The following is a 7,385-nucleotide window of genomic DNA, read 5'->3' on the forward strand; positions in this document are numbered from 1 at the left end:
CTACGCACTGCAATTAAGAGTCCAGATGCCCCAACTAAGACCCAGTGCAACCAAATAAAGAAGTAAATAACTAACTATCTAAAAAATAAAATAAAATCCTTGACTTCAGTCCTGAGTGGTCCTGGGTGCTGCCTGGACGTCATAGTCATTCACTCCCTGTGACTGTGGTCCACCTTCTCTCCTCTCTGTGAAACGAGGACACGAATATTTCTGCCTCCTGGGGCCCTTGGCTGCATTAGCACCTGACACATCGTAGGCCCTCAATTGGTGATAGCTCTGGGGTAAAGAATCTGCCTGCAATGCAGGAAACCTGGGTTCAATCCCTGGGTTGGGAAGATCCCCTGGAGAAGGGAAAGGCTACCCACTCTAGTATTCTGGCCTGGAGAATTTCACGGACTATATAATCCACAGGGTTGCAAAGAGTTGGACACGACAGAGCGACTTTCACTTTCATGGGGTCATTATCTCTGGTCTTCCATCCAGGGGCTCCTGGAGACCAGGGCTCCTGGTGACCCGGTCTCCAAAGATACCTTCCCTGCAGTCAATATTTTGTTCCACTGGCTGGGCAGCCAGGGGCTTTTTGTCAGAATGGCTCAACTTCTGGAGAAAGAGAAGGGGATGTAGCCCAGGGCAGAGGAAGTGTGGCTGAGCTCAGGGTGAGAGCAAGGAGGCTGCACATTCTTGCAGCCAATGTCCACATGATGGGCTGAGCCTGAGTCAGACCTGGGGCCAAGATGGAAACTTACCAGGGCCCCAGAAAGGGAATGTGGAGGAGTCGTAGGGGTTGCAGATAGCTGGCACCCCTATCTGGACCTTCAAGGAGGAGGGCCGCCCCCAGGAATCCAGGCTGCACTTCCTCCCAGGGAACTGAGACCACAGCCGGGAGGAAGAAGGAAGTTGAGCCTTGTTCTCCAGTAACTCACATCGTCCTTTGAGGCAAGTCAACTCTCACCCTGTCCGCCTTCCCCTGGGGGATCATCCGCCCTGGGTCAGCCTATTCAAAACACTGGTCTAATTTTCTGGCCCACACCCTTCATTCCTTCTCCTCGAGATGTTTGCAGGCACCTTCCTGGGTCCACAAGTAAGTCTTGGAAGATAATACAGTGGGAGGGATGGGAAAAAGCCTATTCTGGAAATCAGGACAGCTGGGCATGGCCCTGGCCTGCTGTGTGAGGCCGGCAGGTCTCACCCTCTCTGGGCTCCAGTCTCCACTTCTGTGAGAAAGGGCAGCTGGTCTCCATGCCCTCTGGTTCCCAGTCTCTGGAATTCCACCAGGGCTCAAGGTGCCTCCACCTGAGTGCCTCCATCCCAGGCCCTCAGGGATAAAGTCCCACCCTCATCCACAGTCCAAGAGGCCCTTGCTGGTTTGGTCCTGCCCTTGGCTAGACCTCATTCTCGCTCCTTCCCACACTCCCATCCACACGCAGCTGCCCTGCTTGGAGAGCAAGCACCTGGAGTGCTCTGAAATGGCAGCTCGCTGGCTGACCCCCACTCCTGAGTGGATGTCATCTCTCCAGCTTTCCTCTCCTGACCTTCCAGTGTGTGTGTCCACCAGCAGAGGCTGTTCTGTTTTCTGTCTCTCTCATTAAACTGAGTGCTGTGCCAAGGGCAGTGGCCGGTATACTGAAGGGGTCCAAGAATATTTGAATGAATGAACTGAATGAATGAATGAATGAATGTAGTGGAAGCTCCAGGCGAGTTGTAGGCCACCCCAGAGCTCTGCCCTGCCCCAGAGGTGGGGGTGGGGTACTGATGGAGGGGTGTAGATTTTCAAGGGAGGTTCCAGCTGGGCTCAGTGAGGCCACAGCCCCAAGATGACTGGCTGATGACTCACAGGCCCCAAACAGAGCTTTCATAACCCTCCTTGGCCTTCCTGGATCTGCCTTCTGATCAGGCCTTCAGGCTAATGCCTCTCAGGTTTCTCTCCTGCTCCAGCCAGTCTCTCTCTGTGAACCTGAACTTTGCAAGAGCTCCGCTGGCTTTAAAGAAACAGCTCAAGATTCCTGGGCTGTGTTGTATTTTCTTTCCTGGAGGAATTGCTCTGTTTATGGAAAGGAAAAAGGAAAAAAAACTACCACCCAAGCTAGCTAAAGGTCACCCTGGTTTTCTGAGACCCCTCATCCCCCACTTCTCATTTGGCATCTGTCTCCTGGTTGCTGGTGAGAAGGGAGACCCACCACTTCCCCCACCTCACCCCAGGACTCCCAGGCCACATGGGGAGGGGAACGACAGCCTCAAAGCTTTGTTTGCCTGCCTGGCCAGAACCCAACTGGGGCCACCCCACCGGGGTCTTGCTCTGATCCTGGGAACAATCAAGAACAGAAATCCACATAAATTGGGTTGGGTGTCCCACCTCGCCTTCCCTGCCCTCTCTTTCATCAGTGGATTCCCCCTCCCTTTTCCGTATGTGTCCCTTCCTCCCAGCAAAACAGGTCCATCTGCAGAAAATCCTCTGATGGCCTCCTCTGGTCCTTGTGTTTTCCTGTCACTAATGGGCAGTGCCTCCCAGAGCTCGCAGCCTTCTCTTTTGTCCAGTTACTTTTAAAAATAATACACTTTTAATTTTGGAATAATTTTAGACTTCCAGAAATGTTGCAAAGAACACAGAGAGAGTTAGTTACCTTACACCCTACACCAGCTTCCTTTTTGATAACATCTTACATAACTACGGCCCATTTGTTCAAATGAGGAAACCAACATTGGTACAAAACTATGCACCAAACTCCAAACTTTATCCGATTTCACCAGTTTTTCCACTTAATATCCTTTTTCCATTCCAGGATCCAGTCCAGAGAACCACATTGCGTTTAGTCATATGCTATTTGTGATGAGGAAAGTATAATTATCTCTGTTTTACAGATGTAGGCTTAAAAAATATTCACAACCTAAAAGTTGAGAGTTATGTTTTATTCAGTGGAAATTTTTTAGGATTTAAGCCCAAGAGGCAGCATCTCAAGTAACTCTGGGAGAACTGCTCCATAGAGGCAAGATGAGGTGTGTGTGTGTGAGTGTAGGGGGGAGGGTTAGGTTACACAGAAGTCTTGTGACCAAGGGCAGATAGTATGAACATCAGCAGATTATTGTTGGACTTTCCTGGTGGTCCAGTGGTTAAGAATCCACCTGCCAATGCAAGGGACACAGGTTCAATCCCTGGTCCAGGAAGATTCCATATGCCTGGGGCAACAAAGCCTGTGCATGGCAACTGCTGAGCCTGTATGCCCTAGAGTCCAGGCTCTGCAACAAGAGAAGCTACTGCACCTCAATGAAGAGTAAGCCTGTGCATAGCAACGGAGACCCAGTGTAGTCAAAAATAAAAAATGAGATTTATGGATAAAAAAAGATTGTTATTAATTGAAGAAAACCAGCTATCCCAAATTAAGGAATTTAGCACTTCTCTGTGTATGGGAAGATGCAAATGTGTGGGCTCATTGACTCATTCCCTTTACAAGCACCTCAGCTACCTGGGGCCAGTATCCTGTGTTTTCACATCCTGAGTTTCCTCAGGGCTCAGTGTGGGGAGTGGCTGCAGTTTGATGGCTGCTAGCTGGCAGGTATTCTTTCCTTCCTGAATTTCCTCAGGGCTCACTGGCTCACATTGAGTGAAGTGAACGTGGCTCAATCTCGTGTCCGACTCTTTGCTACCCCATGGACTATACATATACAGTCCATGGAATTCTCCAGGCCAGAATACTGGAGTAGATAACCTTTCCCTTCTCCAGGGGATCTTCCCAACCCAGAGATTGAACCCAGGTCTCCTGCATTGCAGTCAGATTCTTTACCAACTGAGCTACAAGGGAAGCCCAAGAATTCTAGAGTGGGTAACCTATCCCTTCTCCAGCAGATCTTCCCAAACCAGGAACTGAACCAGGCTCTCCTGCATTGCTGGCGGATTCTTTACCAACTAAGCTATCAGGGCAGCCCTTGGCTCATGTTGGAGGGCTGCAGTCACTGATGACTGTGACATCCTTGTTTACAGGAAATATTCAGTTTCTTCACAGATGAAGAAATAAGAGATGGGAGGACCGAGTGACTAGCTAGGAGGTAAAAGCAGTGGTGGAAAGGGATTAGGTCCTGACATTTGGAGCTAGAATCCACCCCTGATGGATGGGCCGCCTCCCCGTCCCCTAGGATGAAGCAATTAGAGATTCTTCTCTAGTGACCAAAATTCCAAGAATAGTAGATCAATTAAGGCTGGACCCTGCACAGACCACATATTTCTCACTTCTGAAGTCAGGTGACCTCCCTGAGCACACATGCGCAGAAAAGGCTCCTTGGAGGTCAAAGAGGATGTCAACAGATGTTCTACCCCAGACGCCTTTTCGGTAGGATCCATTTTGGCTAACAGAGGGTGCACACACCTGGGAGGATCCCGGGATATACCAGATATGGACTGTCAGCCAGGCAAGTCAAACTGGCCAAAGAAAACCCAGAAGAAATACCCCGTGAAAGTAATTCAAACTGCCATGGGGGCATGACTCAGCAGCTCAGGGACTCTCCCTCTGAGCCTGCCCATGTGTCTGTTCACACATACTGTGCTCTTTTTCATCCTAATAAACACTTTACTTGCTTCACTACTTTCCGTCTTTGTGGGAATTCTTTTCTGCAAAGCCCAAGGGCCAGGGCCCCTGTCACTGACCACTGGTCTAGTGGCTAGGATCCGGTGCTTTCACTGCTGCGACCCGGCCCAGTCCCCGGCTGGGAACCCAAGCCTCAGTCCAAGCCACCGCAGGCCGAGGGCACTGGAGCAGTGTAACATAAGCTTCAGTTTCCTCGTCTGAAGGGCGGATCAGAGGTAATTACTTCACGGCAGGAGTGAGGACTAAAAGAGCCCATGTCTATAGACGCCTCCTGCCCCTGACATGGTAGCTGTTGTCAGAGCTGTCCGTGTCATCATTACTGAGGCGCCCAGATCTCTTCAACTCCAAGTTCTTGTTAAAGGTTATGTCTAGAGAAGGCCGAGCCCTTCATTCTCTGGGTCCCTTTACCAGGGAAGAGTCAGGCTCTAAACACTGAGAGAAATCCCGGGTGTGGTTCCACCGTGGTCGGTGGCTGTGCATGGCATCTCCCTGGACCCCAGTGTCCTCACTTTTAAGGCGGAGATGTGAGGAGGTGCGGGGAGGACTCCATGGGGCGGGGCCAGCCCCCAGAATCTGTTAGTGCGGGCCATTCCTGGCCCCCCAAGTGGTCCTGGCCCCCCCTGGGCAGTCACAGCCTAGGCCTCCTGGTTAGGCAGGTCCACTGGTCGTTCCAGGTCTCTCTGTCTGCTTCCTACCCCTGCTGAAACCCCGTCAGGGGTAATTAATCACCCCATCTCTCCAGCCTTGCCCCAAACAAGAGCTCAGAAAGCCAGCTCCCTCTGCTGTTCCTTATCCTCAGGCCTAAAGAGGCTGTGTCTTCAGGGAAAGTGCTGGTTAGAGGCTTAACCAGAGGGAGAGCCAGGTCTCGCTAAGATCTCATCCCGCGACCTGAGCAGGGCCCTCCCTGCCCCACCCACCTCGTTCAGCCGCGGCTCTGGGAGGCGGCTGCCACCTGCCTGCTGCTACTTGTTCCTCCTCTGGGTCTTCGCTGGGGCATGTAGGATCTAGTTCCCTGAAAGAGATCGAACCCAGGCCCTTTGCATTGGGAGGGCAGAATCTTAGCCACCGGACCGCCAGGGAAGTCTCACGCCTACTGCTTCATAACTGGTCAGTGAGGAAGGTCGCAAGCCACTTGCCATCCCTCCTGCCTGAAAGAAGTGCCCAAACCACCCGGTGAAGGAGGTGTTGAAAGGTCGTGCGTGCCTGTGTGCTCAGCCGTGTCGACTCTTTGCCACCCCATGAACTGTAGCCCCCAGGCTCCTCTGTCCATGGGGTTTCCCATGGACAATGGGCAACAGAACAAGAATAGGACAAGAATACTGGAGCGGATTGCCATCTTCTACTCCAGGGGACCTTCCCGACCCAGAGATCGAACCCATTATCTCCTGCACTGGCAGGCAGATTCTTTACCACTGAGCCACCTGCGGAGCCCTCATTAAAAGATCATTTTCAAGGAAAAGATCATGATTCCATACAGATAAAAAGATGAATATATGTTAAACATTTTAATTTATAAGGGAACCAGGCAGATGTTATAACCAACAACAGAAGAACACTCATATTCATAGGTCAGGAATAATTAAATGAATGGGCAGAGTGAGGTGAAACTGATTTTTCCACAAGGGGATAGGGAAAAACTCTAAGACAGGATAAATTTATCAGTTGCTTCAATTTACAGGGCTGTAAAACAGCTCAAAAATGATGAAAGGCTAGAATCCACTAACTCAGAAGACACACTGCATGGAGACAGTCTGTAGTTTTCCACTGAAGAGCACATTTTTCTTTTTCTCTGCAAAAGGAAGGTCATGGCTAGGGCAGACTCCAAGGTCTCTGAGCTGACGACCATTCATGAGATTAGTGTGACTCACACACCATGAGTGCAAGAGCCTTTCTGAACGCACCGGGGAAAATACACCTCACTTGCAGAAGCCCACACCCTAAAATCAACATCTCTTCGAAATGAAGGCCTCAAGACATTTAAGATTGTTTTCAGCTGGATTTGGGCATCTGTGTTACATGATGGGCTCTGGAACATTCTTGAATATCTTGTGGGTCTATAACACTGGCTTGTAGTTTTTACAGGAGTCTGATCCTGACTCTGCTGTGCAGTCCTAGGCAGTTACAACCATCTCTCTGATTCTCTGACGTGAAGTTTGTGTTTGCTCTTTTATTTTTCCCACTGTGTAGCATATTTCCCTGACCAGGGATGGAACTTGCACCCCCTGCCATGGAAGCATGGAATCTTAACTACTGGACCCCCAGGAAGTTCCCGTGATGTGCAGCTTGTCTCTGAACTGGGATATTAACAATAGCTACTTCATAGATTATTGTTTTTTACCACTAGGTATTCACAATATCAGCACTGTAACTTAATAAAACCATTTCTCTGAAAATGTCCTGTGGTCTCTGAGATTCTTCTTTATCAGCCCAGCCTTCTCTTCTCTCCCCTATCCTGATCCCTTTCTGCTCTCATTTAATCGCTCATTTCTATTTGTGTCCCTAGCAGAGTAGGGAGCAGCATTTGGTTTACCTGCAGGGGACGGCATGTGCTGGGTGTAGCCTTAGGTAAGGGGGACTTTGGGGACAGGGTGACAAACAGAAAGGCTCGGAGTTCCCTAGCAACCTCATGCTGTCCTTTGTCCCGATTCTGTGTTTATTGAGGCCAGGTTCTCAGATAGGGACTTACAGTGGTGGAAGCGTGGGAACTGCCAGGGGGCCCTCCTAATAGGTAGGAGTAATGGACATTTGAGGAATTCAGTCTCCGTCCAAGATGGTGTGGTAGGCTTGCAGCAATTCCATAGCCACATT

The 7,385-nt window shown here is 50.3% G+C and overlaps 1 long non-coding RNA gene across 1 annotated transcript; it reads left to right on the top strand.

The window, feature by feature from the left end:
* Window positions 1–1,014: 1,014 nt before the first annotated feature.
* LOC138415905 (uncharacterized) lies at window positions 1,015–6,970 on the top strand. The gene is made up of 2 exons (XR_011247441.1): window positions 1,015–1,081; window positions 6,765–6,970. It is a non-coding gene; the product is annotated as an uncharacterized lncRNA (long non-coding RNA).
* The last annotated feature ends 415 nt before the right edge of the window (window positions 6,971–7,385 follow it).

This window comes from Ovis canadensis, chromosome 12 (genome assembly GCF_042477335.2).
Source record: "Ovis canadensis isolate MfBH-ARS-UI-01 breed Bighorn chromosome 12, ARS-UI_OviCan_v2, whole genome shotgun sequence".
In the NCBI taxonomy this organism is placed as follows: Eukaryota; Metazoa; Chordata; class Mammalia; order Artiodactyla; family Bovidae; genus Ovis; species Ovis canadensis.